This window comes from Rhinopithecus bieti, unplaced genomic scaffold, assembly GCF_001698545.2.
Source record: "Rhinopithecus bieti isolate Rb0 unplaced genomic scaffold, ASM169854v2 scaffold_777, whole genome shotgun sequence".
Taxonomy (NCBI): domain Eukaryota; kingdom Metazoa; phylum Chordata; class Mammalia; order Primates; family Cercopithecidae; genus Rhinopithecus; species Rhinopithecus bieti.
Genome location: NW_016803392.1, coordinates 2,474,321 through 2,493,848, shown reverse-complemented (window position 1 = coordinate 2,493,848; position 19,528 = coordinate 2,474,321). Strand labels below are relative to the sequence as shown.

Genomic DNA, 19,528 nt, shown 5'->3' with positions numbered 1-19,528 from the left:
GTACACCCTCTCCTTGGCCATCTCCATTCTTGTATGATTTTTGGGAGGAAAAGGAGCTCTTAAACATTACTGAAATGCAGCTTCCCATGACTGAGGGTGGAGACTTAAGCATACCTATCTTATTTCTTAAAATAAAGAAATGTAACTCTGAGGGTCAAGGAACTTCTTTTATTTACATACCTTTTAAGTATGGCACCTTAAACAATAACTAGACATTACTTGTTACCACTCATGATGATAGTGGTGGAGAACTGGTAGATTTGAGAATATTTTGCAGTCAAATGCTCAACCACTGAGTTATACCCCCGATTTTAGAATATTTTGGAAATTTTGAGACAATGCCCCTGGAGTGAACATAAAAACAGCTGGAGAGCATGTGATCCTCTTCACATCTGAAAGCCATTAAAGACAACAGTGGCAGAGGCATTTCAGATGGTTCCACCCCTCAGCTAAATGCTGTAGGCCCTGCTTTGCATGCTAGCTCCAGTACCAGACCAAAGTGAGCAGGCCTCGGGCAAAGATGAGAATGGTAAGGGTCGATCAAATGCCTTACCATTCATGAATCAGAGACTGAAGTTCCACAGCTCAGGTGTGTATCATGGCCCAGGTGGATCCAATCCAATCACTTTAGCCTTATAAAGCAATTTAGGACACAGTGAAATCTGCACTCTTATTCATTTTTATGGCAATATGAATTATTTAACCTTTCTGGAGGGCAGATCTAGTGGTATCTATAAATAGCCTTCAGGAAGCAAGATGGCCAAATAGCACCCTCCAGCAATTGTCCCCCCTGTAGGAACACCAAATTTGAACAACTATCCACGTAAGAAAGCATCTATAAGACCCCAGAATCAGGTGAGTGATCACTGTGTGGTTTTAACTTCATATCACTGAAAGAGGCACTGAAGAAGATAGGAAAGACAGTCATGAATTGCCAACACCACCCCTCCCCTATCCCACAGCAGCAGCCACATGGCCCAGGGAAAGAATCTGCATGTTGCGGGAGGGAGAGTGCAGTGATTGCGGGACTTTGCATTGGAACTCAGTGCTGCCTTTCACAGTGGAAAGTAAAGCAGGGCAGACATCGGCAAGCGCCCATGGAGGGAGCATTTAGACCAGCCCTAGTCAGAGGGGAATCAAGCATCCCAGTGATTGGAACCTGAGTTCTGGAAAGCATTGCCTCTGGGCTAAAGTGGTCTGGGGTCCTAAATAAATTTGAAAGGCAGTCTAGGCCACAAGGACTGCAATTCCTGGGCAAGTCCCAGTGCTGTGCTTGCCAGTAGACTTGGGGTGCACGCAACCTAGTGAGACACCAGCTGGGATGACAAGGGAGTGCTTGAGTTACCCCTCCCCCAATTCCAGGCAGCACAGCTCACAGCTCTGAGGGAGATTCCTTTCTTCTACTTGAGGAAGGAGAGGGGAGACTAAAGAGGACTTTATCTTGAAATAAAGATATTTATTTTTAAAATAATTTTATTAATTATTAAATATTAATTAATAAATATTTTAAAAATATGGATAGTGGCTCAGCCACAGTAGGTTAGAGCACCAGGCAGAGTCCTGAGGCCCCCATTCCAGGTTCTAGCTCCCAGATGACATTTCTAGACATACCCTGGGACAGAAGAGAGCCCACTGCCTACAGGGAAGAATCCAGTTCTGGAAGGATTCATCACCTGCTGACTAAAGAGTCCTTGGACCTTGAATAAACATCAGTGGTAGCCAGGCAGTATTTGCTGCAGGCCTTGGATGAGACCTAGTGCCATTCTGACTTCAGGTGAGACCCAGCACATCCCCAGCTGTGGTGGCTATGGGGAGGGACTCTTTCTGCCTGAAAACAGGAGAGGAGAGTGTAAAGGGAGCTTTGCCTTGCCCTTGGTTATCAGCTCGGCCACAGTGGGGGCAGAGCACCAAGTGGGCTCTTAGGGTTCCTAATTGCATGCCTTGGCTCCCTGCACCAGAGGAGAGTCCACTGCCCCGAAGGGAGAGACCCAGATCTAGCTGTACTCACCATAAGCTGACTGAAGAGCTCTCGGGCCTTAAGTGAATGTCAGTAGTAGCCAGGCAGCATTTGCGGCAAGCCTGGGGCAGTGGTGGCCATGGGAAGAGTTCCTCTGCTTGAGGAAAGGGGAGGGAAGAGTAGGAATGACTCTGTCTTATGGTTTTTGGAGCCAGCTTAGACACCGTAGAATAGAGCGCCAGGTAGATTCCTAAGGTTCCTGATCCTGGGCCCTGGCTCAAAGACAGCATTTCTGGACCTGCCCTGGGTGGGGTGGGGAAAGCGTGCTCCCTGAAGGCAAGGCCACAAGCCCGGCTGGATTGGGCACCTGCTGATTGTAGAGCCCTTGGGCTTTGAGGGAACATCGTAGGCTGTGGTCGTCATGGGCCCTGGGCAAGACCCAGACCTGTGCTGGCTTTGGGTCTGACTCAGTGTAGTCCCAGTGTTGGTGGCCACAGGGGTGCTTGTCACCCTACCCTCAGCTATAAATAACCTTCAAATATTCACATCCTTCCTTCTTTTCATTGGATTTCTTGTACACAGAAATAAATTAATCATAATCTTGGTTTAGTACATACTCATGGCCTGCATTCATTTGCTTGTTTGTTTCTGATTAAACCTTAGAAAATACCAACCAAAGTGAATGCTCAGATCTTTTAGATCTTTTTGTTTATTTAGTTTTTTCTTTCTTTTCTTTTTTTTTTTAATTTGAGACAGGGTCTTGTTTGGTCACCTAGGATGGAGTATAGTAGCACGATCATGGCTCACTAGAGCTTCAAATTCCTGGACTCAAACTATCCTTTCACCTCAGCCTCCTGAGTAGTTGGGAACACAGATGTGCGCCACTACACTTGGCTAATTTAAAAATTGTTTTGTAGGGATGGAGGTCTCCTTATGTTGCCCAGGCTGGTCTTGAACTTCTGGGCTCAAGTGATTCTTCCACCTTGGCCTCCCAAAGTGCTGGGATTATAGACATGAGCCAACATGCCTGGTGCTCAGATCTTGATGATAACTGATATCTAATTGTAAGATCTCCACATTTCATCTCTATGCCTCCTTCCTATCTGAGCTAATGTGAATCTCATATTCATTATCTCGTGCTTTCACTTTAATATAAGAAAGGATATATATACATATCAGAATTATGAAATGATTCAGAAATGTGGGAGAAATAAAGCATTTCCAAAGCAAGCAAAAAACTGAAGATATTTGTCACCACTAGACCAGTCTTACAAGAAATACTGAAGGGAGTCCTGCATCTGGAAGCAAAAAGGTGATAATCACCATCATGAAAACATGTAAAAGTATAAAAATCATTAGTAGAGCATATATACAAACATTGTATGTTTTTACTCATATGTGAAAGCTAAAAAAGTTGATCTCATGGAAGTAGAGAGGAGAATGATGGTTACCAGAGGCTGGGAAGGCTGGTTAGGGCGTGGAAGGGATGAAGAGGGGTTGGTTAATGGGTACAAAAATATATATTTTTTTGTATTTCTAATATTTAAGAACACAGTAGAGTGACTACAGTTAACAATAACTTACTGGATATTTCAAAGTATCTAGGAAAGAAGATTTCAAATGCTCCCAACACAAAGAAATGACAAATATATGAGGCAATGGATATCCTAATTACCGTGAGTCGATCCTTACACATGGTGTGCATGTATCAAAATATCACATGTACCCCATAAATATGTACAATTATAATGAATGTATCACTGATGAAATTTAGAATATAAAAAAAGATAAAGCATATTTAACATGTGGCTATAAAACAGCATTTTATAACCATTTCATTAAAAGCAAAAAAGTCTGACAACAGATCCACAGCATTGCTTATACACTATTGGGAAGATTGAGTTGGTGCAACAAGTCTGGAAAACAGTTTTGCATTATCTCTTAAAGGTAAGCATTTATCTACCCCATGATGAGATGCCTATACAATGCTGCCTCAACAAAGATACTTTTGAGAATAAAATGCGATCACTAACAGTGTGAGTCCTCGGATAAGAAAGTGTAAACTGAGACTGAAATGGGAAAACGGAATCATCTAGTCATTTACCTAAGACCCAGAAAGTCCACTCACAGGAGGCAAACCATTGCATCTGCTGACAGGGGTCCTGTATAGGAATGTTCATAGCAGGGTGTGTGAACACAATCTTGCACATAGCCTTTCACCCAGCAGACACCATATATAGAAATTTATTATAACAAAAGAATATTGGTTAAGAACAAACATTCACCTATGGTATAATTCATCAAACTATTTTTATAATTCTGGAAATCTGGAAACTATCTAAATATTGATAATTCATACTTGATTAAATCATTGTGACACAATAATAAAATATTACCAAAAGTTACTGAAGATAATAATACAGAGAAATATTTATAGAAAATGTTCACAGTATACAAGGGGAAAAGCAGATTACATATCAGAATGCTTACCATGGCACCATTTTTATAAAATGAATACATATATTAAAAAGAGACTAGGAGGATACATTTTATAGCATTAATACTAGATATTGGTGGTTTTCTGGGAAATGTTTAATTTTTTAATTTACTTCTCTATATTACTATATTTGTCTACAATAATCATGTAGTTTTTAAAAAGTTTTAAAAGTGAAAAATAAATTTGATTGCACCAGAACACTGTTGAGGTTGGAGGCTGTTCTGTTATGATTGTCTTCATTACGTGTCATTTTATGTCCAGAGTATCCGAAATAGGCAGCTTCCCTTGCACTACACTCACCTCATCAAACATAAGTCTCTACTGCATCTGCAAAAGGTTCTTTTCCTTCATCAAAACACAGTGCTCAGGTGGCCACAAGCACATGTCAGTTCACTGTCATAGTTTGGTTCCTGAGTTGCAATAATTCAGCAACCTACTGAGCAACTCCTAATGCCTCAAGTGCTGTGAAGAGAGTATGAAGAGACTACTAGTTGTGTGGATGAATAGTTCTGGAAAGGTATATATTAAATCTTTCAAGATCTTTGGAGCTTGGTTCCTTATTAGAGGAGAGACATTTACCTGAGGAGTTGGAGTAAATCTTCTTTTGTGGTCATAAAAGAGATACAATGAACTTCCTGGGGTCAAAGGGCAACCATATTACTATAACAGCAGGAGTCTCTTTCTTGGTCAGTCTCTAAATGGAGAGTGGTCTTTATTTCTGATAAGGGAAGCTGAGTGTTCAGGGCTATGCTATGAGATTTTCAGGGTTATGAAAACCCAGAGTATGCCTATTTCTAAGCAGGAACAAAATTAAGAGGCTAGGCCTCCACTTCCTAGTAGCTGACTAGTTGTAACATTTCAGAGCTGCTGATAAGATCCAAGGGCAATTTGAACCCCCTGCTCCCAGTCAGGCTCCCCATGCCCATGAAGTCACTATAGCACTTGTTGTGGTATCAGAATTCCATTCCAAAATTCTGAGGGGGCTTTGGTTGGATAGAATCTGCCATGTGAAGATCATGGACTTCACAATACGGGGGTGGTGAGAACCAAAGAATCATCATTTCCAAGATTTCTCAGGAACTCAGTTTTGTATTGCTCAGTTGGCTAAAGACAAGGGCCAAACAAAAATACTCAGGGCACAGAGCCCTGGTGATGATAGCTTGTCCAATTTTGGCACGGCAGTAACTGCTATTTATTGGCTGCTGTTTATAGGGTTAGACACCATAAGAACTAAGCACATAATATATATTATTATCTCATATAAGTCTGAACAACCCTGCAAGGTAAGCTATTACCATTACTATTTTACAGTTGAGAAAATGGCATTTCAGAAAAGTCAAATAACTTTCCAAAGTCCACACAATTAGTAAAGAAATTGGAACTGAGGACCATCTGAATCCAAAATCTGCACTCTCATTCACTATAGTACATGGCTTCCCATGTATATATGTCAGAGCAGTTAAATCTTTCTTCTTTATTTTAAATGGAAAATGTACTTGTAGCAAAACCATTTTGTTCTCTATGGCCTCTAAAATAATCTTGACTGGAAGATATCTGCCAATTATGTAACTAACTATGAGTGGTGCTTCCTTAATTGTTAGTTGAACAAATGACTACCTAGTTCCCATAGAGAGCATATTATTACACCTTCTCAGAAGGCAGACTAATAAGGAGTTCTATTAGAGTCTATAGTCTTTTCTTCAAAGGAACTCCTAATCTGATGCCAGGAATCTGATAGAACCTTGAGCAACAGGCATAATTTGTTGTTTAGCAGAGACCTCTTTGACCAGGAATGGGGAGCACTGTTTTTTCCACTGCCTTGATAAAAATACCTGCAGTGACAACTGGGAAAAGTAAAACTCAGGGATTTGATGTGTGAACCTGGCACTCCTTTCTCACCAATATGATTCCAACAAGGAGAAGAACATAATATAGTGCTCATCATTTCACTTATCTACCCGTGATCTTGCAATGTTTTCCCTCTGCCAGCAAGGAAAGAAGATGGAGCTATTCCTTTACTGAGCACCTACTATGTGTCTGATGGGTGCTTTCCCATAAATTATTCTTTTACTCTTTAAAGCAGGGTTGTGCAATCTTTAGTCTTCCCTAGGCCATATTGTCTTGGGCCACACATAAAATACACTGACACCAATGATAGCTGATGAGCTAAAAAAAACAAAAAAAACAAAAAAAACAAAAACTGCAAAACAAATCTCATAATGTTTTAAGAAAGTTTATGAATTGTGTTGGGCTGCATTCAAAGCTGTCCTGGGTCTCATGAGGCTTGCAGGCTTCAGGTTGGACAAGCTTGCTTTAAAGCATCCCTGTGTGGTACGTTTAGCTATTCCAATCTTACTGCATCATCTTTTTTCACGAAAATGATCTCTCTTTTCAGGAGAGAAATAATAAGATAGTAGATTGGGAGAAGTAAACAGGAGGAAAAGACAAGTGTCTTTTAAGGTCTTCTTATTTCACTTTAGGGAATATAAAATTAATGTCATTTAAAATAATATTGACACATGCTTTCTCCTCTTGTATTTTTCTGTCTTTAGAGGACAAAGGCCTTGGTGTTAAATAGCAGACTGACACACACAAGTTCCAGACTCTGCTTCTGACCTGGGTTAATTTATCCCTCTTAGTTTTTGGTCATAGGAAGGTAGTCATGCCGATATACCCCCATGGCATTCATAGGAAACAACATGACATCTATCCAAACTACTGCTTTGAAATAACATTACAAAGAAAATAGCATAATGGTTTTTTCCATTCACTAGTTTCTGTGACTGCATTTCTTTCCTTTGTCCTTTAAGCACATTTAGGGCTGAAAAGTCCCACCAGTTCTCCTCCTGGAAACTAGTAACCCTCTTGGGTCAGAGCGCATGAGACAATCATCTTGGTTAAAGTGAGGAGGCTATTTATGGCCAGGAGGCTTGACCTGTTTCCAATTCATGCTCCCATTCCAGTCTTTGCCAGATTGGAGGATTTCTTACCATCTATTTCTAATATATTTACTGAAAAATTCACTGTTTTATTCTCTAAGGTTTATTTTGGGGGACTACAAAGTCTATGTTTATTTAAAAACTGTAGAAAACAATTTGGTGTATCTTCAACTTGGTGTTCTATTTTAGGGAAACATGCAATCGGGTTGGATTCACCCCAGAATAGACTGGGTAGGCTGCCAGAGACTCGATCCTGGGGTGGTCCTTTCTTCTTGGCCCTGGCTGTGGAATGCCTCCCCTATCTCCCCCGTGTCCTCTTTGAGGTGAGGTGGACCAGAAGGAAAAAAAGGAAAAAGGCAGGTCAGAAGCAGAGCCCCAGAGAACATAAAAGAGAAAGCCTAGAGTAGCCCAGGCTACCAGCCATGTCTTCGAAAATGGTAGAAGCAGATTCAGCCCTCCAATTCTAGCTTGAAAGGGTTCTCATCTGCAGCAAGTGTCAGGCCACAGTCACACACCATAAGTCAGGAAAAGGGTCTGTGAATGTTATGATGGAGAGATCATTCATTTTCAGCATTTGAAATCCAAGTGCAAAAAAAATCCAAAGAGAAAGGAGAATCTCTCACTTATGAGTTTCATTTGATTTAAAGTTAACTGTTCTCTAAAGAAATTCTGATCAAATAGCATGCTATTGAGCACACAGCAAATACTCCCGAATGGTGAATTATTAAACTTTTTAAACAGGGAACACATTCACCTTCAGTAACTTGAAAGCATGAGGAGAGAATTATAAGCTAGAGTCTCTTGGGGTATATTTGAGATATCTAAAGGCCAAGTAGGCTGTCAGCCTCTGACACTATGGCAGTTAAAGACATCCAACACAATTGTTATGTAGCAGCATAATTGTTGGCCTACTAGGCTGTCATCACTACTAAACTGTGAGATCTTTGGGAGTACAGGCTTCACTTTAATTGCCCTTGAATCAGTGGTACCTAGCGTTGCGCCCCGTGCAAAATAAGTTCTTAAACTTTTTTTGATGAATGATGAATGTGTGAACCTTGGATTTAACCTCTGGTTTTTGCGTCTAAGCCTATCAGTAGGACAAGGCACTGAGACAATCAGAGTTTATTAAAATAGGCATAAGAGTTTCTATTTGAAAACCTGATTATGTCATTTATTACACCTATTTATTAAACATAGAGTTACAGGATCTCAGGCTTTGAGGGGACTCTCAGATCATCTAGTAATGATATTTTAGTTCAACTCTCTCATTTTAGAATGACACACTGTAGCCCAGGTGAGATACGTGATCTGCCTAAGATTCTACTGCTTATCATTGGGTAGGAGGGCCTGGGCTTGTCTGCCAATCCCCTAAGTTGCTTATGCTCTGTCTTATCCTCCCACTTTAAGCATTTTTCAGAACTCAGACCTAAATTTTTGAAAATAACAGTAGTTATTTACCAGGTCATTTTCTTCAGCTAGGTCAAACAATCCAGAATCATAAAATCTTAGACTTTGGAAGAGGCCTTAGAGGACATCAGTTTAACAACCCAACCCAAGCAAGGATCTCCTGTACAAACTTGAATGGCATTTAGTAACTGTTTGAATTCTTCCGGCAGTAGGATGTCAGTATAGTCAGTCCTCTGTATCTGTGGGTTCTGCATCAATGGATTCAACCCAGCACTAATGGAAAATATTTAGGGGAGAAATCTGCATCTGTATTAAGCATGCATAGACTTTTTTTCTTGTCATTATCCTTAAACAATACAGCATAACAACTATTTACATTGCATTTACATTGTATTAGGTATTAGAAGTAATCTAGAGATGATTTAAAAGAGAATGTCCATAGGTCCAGTGCAAATACTATGCCATTTTATATCACAGGCTTGAGCATCTGTGGGTTTTGGTATCCATGGGAGGTCCTAGAACCAATCCTCCATAGATACTGAGGGATAACTATACTTTATTTTTGAATATAAAATTCTTCCTTTTATTTAAATGAAATAAGATTTGCTATAAATTTTAATGCACCAAATGCCAATATCTAGACCTACACAGAATGAATCTACCACTTTTTCATGCCAATCCTTCCTAATTCTGAATACAATTTTCACTGTCAAGATAAATCTCTTCTCTGAGCAAAACATTTTTTGAATTGTTCTTCAAAAGATATGGTTTCCTGAACCACCACCATTCTGGTTGCCCTTCTCTGACTATCTTCCTATTTATCAGTGCCCTAATTGAATGTTAGAAGTGGTCTAACAGATGGAGAGTGTAGTAGAATTATGACTTCCTTCTTGGTGTGTCCTAGGCTTTCGTTAAAGAAGTTTAATATTGCATTAATGTGTGTGTTTGCCTCTCTAATGCTTCTTGTTGAGTTTAAGATCAGTTAAAAACACTAGGTATTTTTTGGGGAGGGGAAGAATCCTGTCATATTTAATATTCAGAAATAAATTCTAGATGGATTAAAAATGTATGTGTAAAAACAAAATAATCAAAGAACTAAAGGAAAATATTATATTTGAAAATGTTAATTTTACTTGGAGATTTGAGAATTCCAAGTGTATCCTTCAAGGATATAAGTCACATAAGACAGACTGCTATATTTTGCTAACTAAAATTTAAAGCTCCAAAGTGGAAGAATAATAAAATATCATAAAGAAAACAGAAATATGCTTGCAAAATATATGGTAGGGGTCAACAGACTTAATATCTCAAGAGCCCTTGAGAATCAACTAAAATAGACTAATATCAGTAGAACAATGAATAAAGAATATGAATAAGTGAGTCACAAATGAAATAAAATGGCTCACAAACATGTGATGAAATGTTCAAACAAGCTAGATGCCAAAGGTGCTGGCAAAATTAAACTGCTAAAAATGAAATTAATAGCCAATATTCTATGCAGACAAATACCTGGAAAACAGACTTTCTCACACACAGTTGATGGAACTATACATTTTTAGTACTTATTTAGTATAATTTGGAAATATATGATCAAAGCTTAAGAAGGCAATTAATTTTGTTCTCAAAATATCACTTTTCCTAATTTATTCTAAGTGAAATACTAAAGATGTGTGCAAAAGTCTTATCATAGCATTATTTACAATATAAAATAGAAAAAATAAAGTTTTACAGTAGGGAATTGGTTAGGTATGACATGTTCAAGTAATGGACCATAATTATTATTTAGTTAAAAAATTGATGTAGAAATATACTTACTTCACAATATAATGAAGTAAACAAGTATGTTACAATATACATGACATTTTTGTAATTTATGTGTATTTACATATGTGTGCTAAAAATCTTGGAATTAACATAGCACAAACACACTTTTTCTCATCTTTATGTTCTGAAATACTAGTTTCATCACTCAGAATAGGTTGGATTATACTGCAGTAACAAATAATCCCAAAATCTCAGTGACTTAACACAACAAAAAATTAGTTCTTGCTTATCCTATTTATCAGCACAGTTTATGAGGGGCCTACTGATCACACCCACTCAGAGACACAGACAGATGGCTCCAGAAGCTTCCACTACCACTGAGGCAGGAAAAAAGGATGAGGCAACTTGTACACGCCGCATGACACTTCTGGTATTTTGTTGTTTAAAGAAAATCTCATGCCTCACTTCAAAGGAAAAAAGAAATGCAAGCTTCCAATGAGCTCAGAACAATTTTTGTAGACATTTTTTGTATCACATTTACAGTTTTTTCTTCTATTTGCTCGTTTGTGTTTTCTGATTTTTCTAAGTCAACATATATAATACTTTATTAATAGAAATTCCTGTTCGGACATATGTCCTTAATCATGTGTTTGTGAAATTCTGGCTCTGATATTTATTGCCTGCTAAAATATTTCTCAATCTTGATCTGATCCTATTAACCAGTGTATTTTCCCTCCCAGTTTGTTTATTTGGCAGTTCTGAAAATGTCATCTAAGTCACCATCAATGACACCAGATAGGGTGATCATTCCGGACAGACTATTCCTCTCAAAGGACATGGATCCTCTAAACAGTTGCCTTTAATATGCTTGTTCCATTGACTCTGAATTCACCAAACTGTATTTTTCTATAACCCTCAGTTTACCATCTGGTTTATAAAGATAATAAACGTTGTCAAGAGCCTTACTGTAATTGAATTTCTCTTTGGTATTCATCTGATGTAGTGTTTTAAGTTTGGCATAACTTGATCTTAAAAAAACTCCTTTGGGATTAAGGCAAGATTTTCTGGCCCAAATGTTCACAAATTGGCTATTTAATATTTATCCTAGAATTTTGCTAGTGATCAACAGCAAGTTGATCAATCTCTAAATCAGAACGTCAATTTTTCTGTCTGTGGAATACAAGTACCTTTATAGTTATTGATATTTATCTTAAACCTGTTTCTCTCCCTGGGTGTTTACTCCCTCATTGATCTGCAAGTTTGTTCTGAATAATCTGGACCTGGAGACTTGAACACATTTAAAGGCGATGAGTTTTTATTTTGTTTTGTTTTAATTTCCTTACCTTGCTCATGTTTCTCTTTTTCCCTAGTAGTGCTTATTCAATTATTTTATTTTTTTTCTCCAAACCTGTCTTGAAAAATAATTTTTTTTCATTTTAAAGAACTTGTCACTACTAAGGTAAATAGAACTTAATTCTAAAGCAAAGTGGATATTTTAGATGTAAATTGCCAGTTGAGGCTACCCATTTCAGAAAAAATATTATATGCAAAGGTTAGCACGTGTTGGCTCTTCTGCTAATGCGCGGTGGAAGATTTGTACATATTCATTGGAGGGCTCTAGAAATCTCTCTCTGAACAGTAAAGATTTTCCCATGACCTTGATACTGAAGCCATGGACTTCGGAACTCTTACAAGCAGTTTCTAGAAATAGTCATGTTGAGCAAGAATTCTCAAAATTTTGAAGCACAGAGAGCTTTGGAATTTTAGAAAGTGCTGTCCTGGAATAGTAACTGGGGACAGAGGAGGGGAAAACAGATAGGAACTAAGAAGAAAAACAAAAAACTGGAAGTAGGACAAAATTATATGTGATATAAGGTTAGTATGCAAGACTAATTCAAGCTATGCAATAATATAAAATGTATATATAGATATTCCTAAAAAAAGAAGATACTATGTCTAAAAATATTTCAAAACTTTTTTCTCTCTGAATAGCCTGAGAACAGAAAATAAAGCTCTATTTATCACCTCATATGTGCTAAACACTTGCTCAAAATGATGAGAAAAGTAGAGAGGGTTGTTGCCTTCATGGAATTTATTGTTCAGAAGAAAGACAGAAAATTCCTAAGCTGTGCCTTGTAAGTACCCAGTGGGGTCAGTACTTGGTACTACAGAAAGAAACTCTAGCAAGAGTCTCACCTAGTTTAAAGGGGAATAGGAAGGGTCAGGGAAGGATCTCGGGCATAAGTGATGTTTAAACTGAAACCAAAACAGAGAAGAAAGAATTTGCCAAGCTGATGGGGAGAGTGGTGAGCATTCTGGACTGAGGGAATAGTGAGAACAAAACCTTAACAAATTTATTGAGTGTAAAAGCTCAAGCTTGACTTTTTGAGTTTAAAGAGTGGAAATTTTGAGGGGCTCATGGTAGGCACAGAGCATCTCTCCTTTTTTACTATCTTTCCTTTATATTTTGGAACTGAGAACATTGAGCTATGAGTCTAGCTTAAGGTTTGACTTAATTGCCAGGAATGTAGTGTCCTTTTCAAGAGTGGCCATTGGACTCAGAATAGGAAGTTCCATGTATAACAAAGGTTCCCAGTAAAAACCAGAACATTTGCTACCAATTTTAAGGGCAGTCATTACCAATCTCTAGATTCTACTATTATTTGTATCATTTGGATGCAAATAATGAAGTTTAGCTTCACACTTAATCTTTCTCTATTACATCCTATCTCCATAACTTGACTCTGGCCTTGGATCCTGTCATATTCCTGAGACAGTACATAAGTGAACAGAGCTTGGCCTGAGGGAAATAGAACTAAGGCATTCTTTCCTTGCTTGACCAAATTCAAAATAGGCAGGTTGCACTCTGGCCATATGACTGAGGTAGTTTTGTGCCACAGCAATACTGCCTCTGTTTACAGCTGCCATCTTATCATTTAGAGGACTGTATTTAATCTGCACTAAAGGGAGTGTAGGAACCACTTGAGAAAATCTTGCAAAGTTCTCTGGATTCTTTTCTAGATTAAAAAACACTCTTTCCCCCAAATTGTACTTACTATGCTTAAGAATTTGAGAGTTGAGAGTGTGGGGAGAAAGGAATGCATCTGCATAGCAGAAGGCGGAAGAAAATTCTTGCTTTAAATGGAATCATATTTGAAAAACTAATGATCATTTCTGTTACCTATGTGAGCCTGTTCTTGTTGTGGATATCCCCAAAGGAGAAATTAGAGAAATTAATTGTAAATTGACACACTATTTAGAAGGTAGAACAAAGAATCCTGGAGGGATAAGACTCTTGTGATGAAGACATTGTTATTGGGGAGATGCTGATAAAAAGCCCCCAAATTAAGTTTGGTATTCGTATTGGAGCATTACATGAGTAGTCCAAGCTTTCCTGGCAATCCTGACTCAGGAGGGCTGTGGATACAGAATATAATACAGGATTTGGGGAAAAGGGAGAGGAATTAACAAGGATGAGAGGGCCGGGTGCGGTGGCTCAAGCCTGTAATCCCAGCACTTTGGGAGGCTGAGACGGGCGGATCACGAGGTCAGAAGATCGAGATCATCCTGGCTAACACGGTGAAACCCCGTCTCTACTAAAAAAAATACAAAAAACTAGCCGGGTGAGGTGGCAGGCACCTCTAGTCCCAGCTCCACGAGAGGCTGAGGCAGGAGAATCGTGTAAACCCGGGAGGCGGAGCTTGCAGTGAGCTGAGATCGGGCCACAGCACTCCAGCCTGGGTGACAGAGCAAGGCTCCCTCTCAAACAAACAAACAAACAAAAAAAAAAACAAAACAAAAAAACAAAACAAACAAACAAACAAAAAACAAGGATGAGAGACATGTGGATTAGAGCCGAGGGAAAAAAGTTTTCTCGAGAGTTTAAAAATAGGCTTGGGAGCAGCTCCAGAGCATAAGGAAAGCAGGTGGAGAGAGATAAGGAGATTTTAAAGAAATAGTCACTGTGGTCAATAGAGTTCATCAGACATAAGTAAAGAAGTTATGTTTTTAAAATTTTAAGGCATTTAGTTTTTCTTGATTACGACATCACTCCATGACTGGCCCATAATGATGTCAACTTGAAATATAAAAGCTAAAAAACTACTTTAGAGAAAATTCCATACATTTTAATGTTGAGGAAGATAATGCAAAAGAAAACATTCTAAGTAACTACACAAACATAATGGATGATGATCATTCACTCGTTGATTAAATATGTATTAATCGTCTACTATATATAGCTCTATGCTTGCTTTGGGGGAAAACCAAGATTCAGTGTGCTGTAGAGGAACAGGCAATCTACTTGTGAAGACACATAGATAGTCCTTTATAAACATTCAGTTAATGCACTCACATATGAAAACACCTATCAACATCTGTTATAAGATCCTGTCTTTCCTTCTGCTGCTATTGATGCATTTGGGTCTATCCACGAGGCCACCAAAGCTGCAAGTCTTCCATAACCCATCATAATTTTACCTGAATAATCTCTGATATGAGAGTTCCAGAAGACATGAGTTAGAATTCTCAATGTGCTTTTCTATTAGCATAAAACTCGTATAGTTCTGAGATGCTGTCTTAGTCTTTAGCAGGTTTCTGCCGCTATAATGGAATACCACAGGCTCCAACATTTTTAAAGATAACAGATTTATTTTGGCTCATGGTTCTGGAGGCTAAGTCTAAGAGCATGGCACTGGCACCAGTGAGGGTCTTATTGCTGTGTTATTTCATAATGGAAAAGAAAGCAAGGCATGTGAGACAGAAAGTTGGGCCGAACTAATTTTTTTCTTTTAAATCAGGAGCCCACTCCTGCGTTAGCTAATCCTCTCCTGCAATAACAGTTCCACTCTTATTGCCGAATCATCTCTTTAAGGTCACTTCTCAATGTGGTTGCAATGGCAATCAAATTCCAGCATGAGCTTTGGTGGGGACATTCCAAACCACAGAAGAGCTATACTTTAGCCTTTCTAATAATGTACAGAATGAAGTCAACAGCTGAGAACTTACTGTGACAAACAATTGACTTGTAAATGAATGTTTGGCTCACATTTTGTGAATAGACACATGTCAGTGTCCTTGACTCTCCTCTCCCTAAAAATCTGAATGTGTGGGGTGATAAATAGCCAAGTGTTGGGGTGTATGACCCAACCATTCATTGGCCATGGCTGATTGGCTACTTACCCTAAGTATTTCCATATATAGGATGGCCAGAGACCTGTGTAGCAAAGGCAAAAAGAGGATGTAGGTCAGAGTCCTCTTAAGAGTATAGATTATTGCATTCTGCCAAAAGAACATATGCACCTGTATGTTCATCTTACGGCTATTCACAAGAGCAAAAACGTGGAATGAATCCAGGTGCCCATCAAGGGCCCAGTGCGCAATCCACTGTGCGTGCTCAGGCAAAAAAGAAAATGTAGTACATATACACCATGGAATATACTATGCAGCCATAAAAAAGAATGAAACTACGCCTTTTGCAGCAACATGGATGCAGCTGGAGGCCATTATCCTAAGAGAACAGGAGAAACAGAATGCAGAAACAGAAAACTAAATGCAGTTACTTTCTCACAAGTGAGAGCTCAACACTGGGTATGCATGGACATAAAGATGGGAGCAATAGATACTGGGGACTACTAGAGGAAGGAGGGGGTAAGGGCTGAAAAACTACATATTGGGTACTATGTTTAGTACCCGGGTGACAGGTTCAATCATACCCTAAATCTCAGTATCACACAATATATCCTTGCAACAAACCTGCACATGTACCCCCTGATTCTATAATAAAAGTTGAAAAAGAAAAAAATATATAGATTTTTGGGAACCTGAAAGGTTTTAATAAGTAATCCATGAACACTGAAGCAGAAATGTCATACTATAGAATAGCGCTTCTTAAAGTGTGGTCCCTGGACCACAGCATCAGCGTCACATGGGAACTTGTTAGTTTTTCCCCAGACCCACTGAGTCAGAAACTCTGAAGGTAGGGCCCAGAAACCTGAGTTTTACATACCCTTCAGGTGATTCTGATGCTGCTAAAATTTTGAGAGCCACTGTTGAAAAAGTAGCCAAAGAAAGGTTGCCTGAGTAGCCTAATGAACCACGCAGATAGATGCTAACGTGGGTCAGTAAGGAACTCTGTGTGAGCAAAGGAAAATTTTAGGTGGAAGAGAGTGGATTAGATGACAGAAGAGAACTGGGGCGAAAGTGTGATTCCTCAGTTTCAGTTTCTTTTGAGGTACACCCACACAATACTTACCATGTTTTTGTTTTTAGGGATTCACATTTGACTGTGGTTTCTTGGAACCAAATTGTCCTGACTTGAGCCCTGGATAGAAAGTAGAGATGTTCTGAGCAGGATACTCTAAGGCTATGGACTCTGTAATGAGAGTTGAAGCACATTTTACATGAGAGCACGAATTGCCTTTCAAGTTCACTAAAACTATGGTCAAGTACATTTTTCTAGAAAGGGCAGTTACAGCCCTGAGGCTGGGTTGAACATTTTACATATTTTTTGCAATCCTTAATGCAGCATAATGAAGGGGATTCATAATGGTATCTTGTTAGTTTGCTAGGGCTCCCATAACAAAGTACTACAAACTGGGTGGCTTAAACAACAGAAATTTATTGTCTCACAGTTTTGGAGGCTAGAAGTCTGAAATCAATGTGTTGGCAAAGTTGGTTTCTTCTGAAGGCTACGAGGAAAGCATCCATTCCATGCTTCTCTCCTTGGCTCACAGATGGCCATCTTTACGTTCACATGGTGTTCTCTCCATGTGCTTGTGTCCACATTTCCCCATGATAAGGACATAAGTCATAGTAGAGGAGACCTACCCAATTACCTCATGTTAACTTGATTACCTTTGTAAAGACCTACCTCCAAATAAGGTCACATTCTGACATCTTGGTGGTTATGACTTTACATATGAATTTGGGGGGAACATAACCCATAACAGTATCCCTGTTTTCAAAATGAAGACCTACAGAAAGGTTGTATGAGTGCCCCAGGGGCAGTAGGTTGATTGTGCGATGAGATGTAAATCCGGAGCTCTCCACCATAGTCTTTCTATGCTTATAAAACACATCTGCTGGAGTTTGTTAAATGGTCTGGATTTGCCAGAAGCCAGTCCATTTAGCTTGAAAAAAAAAAAAGGGAGGGTAATGATGTAGAAGAACATGTAAAATCTATACTGGGGTAAAACATGTGTTTTACATCTAAAACTAGTTGAAGGATTTAGCACCCATTATTTTTGCCCATTAGAATAGTGCCTCCTATTTCTTTGAAGAGGAATCAGATGAAATTCAGGTCATGTGATAGGACTGCTAATTCTTTTTTATTGTATTAAACAGATGGCATCACACAACAAGTTGCAAATATGATGCATATGGGGTTACCACAAGTGAGTATCTTTTGGAAGAAAAAAATGTGGCATAACTGAAAGAAATCACGTAAAGATGAACAGAGAAAGAAAGAGCTGTTTTGTTATGTGGAACCAAAGTGCCTTTAGTCTTTTTGGTCTTCTAAATATTCACATTTGAGAGTGAACTGGTCTGATTTAAGATGCTGTACTAAATATCCCTTTGTTAGAAAATAAGATAAAAGAAATACCATAAATTCTGAGCCTAAATTTTAGAGCTGAATATTAACTTCAAATTATATTATGTGGTATTTTGGATTATTTTATGAGAAAACAAGAAAGAAAATAAGAGAAAGAAGCATAATCCTTATTTAGAAAATCATACTAGTTCAATGTTAATAATTAACTCCTATTGCTGTTGTATAATGGAGAGAGATACTTATTTCATTAGTAAAAACTAGTAATCTGTTTTGACANATTTGAGAGTGAACTGGTCTGATTTAAGATGCTGTACTAAATATCCCTTTGTTAGAAAATAAGATAAAAAGAAATACCATAAATTCTGAGCCTAAATTTTAGAGCTGAATATTAACTTCAAATTATATTATGTGGTATTTTGGATTATTTTATGAGAAAACAAGAAAGAAAATAAGAGAAAGAAGCATAATCCTTATTTAGAAAATCATACTAGTTCAATGTTAATAATTAACTCCTATTGCTGTTGTATAATGGAGAGAGATACTTATTTCATTAGTAAAAACTAGTAATCTGTTTTGACATTTTGAGAGAAAAAAAATACATTTTGCTTGGTCCTTGAGAAGATGCCTTGATTCCTAGTCATTTTTTTTTTCCTAGTAAGAATCACTTTCTTTGTAGAAGACTCATTTTCTTAGAACTTCCTGCAGTAAATGATGCTGCCTCCTCATTAAAGCCCTTCTGTCTGGGCCTCCTCTGTCATTGCCTGCAACTGCCTCTCAGCTTTGCAGCTTCTCTTTTTTATGCTGTTTGGTGGCCTTTATTCCTTTGGCCCCTTAACCATACACACTTTCCAAATTTTCTTGGCTTGACTGTAAGCTCCTTAAAGATAAGAATCTATCATCTGTTTCCTTGGAAAGACTTAAGTGTCTTCAGCTTAAGCATCTTTGGACAGAATGTATTTCTATCTTCTCTACCTGAGAAAGATTGGAAAGGAGAAAGCATAATAAATACCACTGGTTTTAAGACTGATTGTCAAATCTAAAGGAAGTGCACGTTATTGAACTATCTGATGACTAAGGGAAGGTGAAGGTTATATGAAACATCAAGGGGGAACTATAACTTCTTGGCACTCTTATGCAGGCCTAGTTTCTTTGAGTTCTACATCTAGGTGTATGAGTCATTACAAATCCCTTCCTTCCACATTTTCCAGTTTTCTAAAAAATGATGTAGTTGATTTAGTGTCTAGGCAGGAAAAGATTTGCCCTCAGGAAGCTAAACTTTCCAGGATGCTGCAGGAAGATTCCACCTGTATCAGTCTGGAGTGAGAGGTGCAATGTAGGAACATGCACTCAGTTAGTAAATTAACATTTGATGTAAAATAGATATCAAATCCCATAAATTATAAATACTTTGA

At 38.3% G+C, this 19,528-nt stretch overlaps 1 long non-coding RNA gene across 1 annotated transcript in view; it reads right to left on the bottom strand.

The window, feature by feature from the left end:
• The window catches only part of LOC108535986 (uncharacterized), a 105,638-nt gene that overhangs the window by 48,554 nt on the left and 37,556 nt on the right, over positions 1-19,528 (bottom strand). The window contains exons 2-3 of the long non-coding RNA XR_001887387.1: positions 16,818-16,937; positions 15,746-15,779 (exon numbers count right to left, since the gene is read on the bottom strand). This is a non-coding gene — a long non-coding RNA (uncharacterized LOC108535986). The remainder of the gene's footprint in view (positions 1-15,745; positions 15,780-16,817; positions 16,938-19,528) is intronic.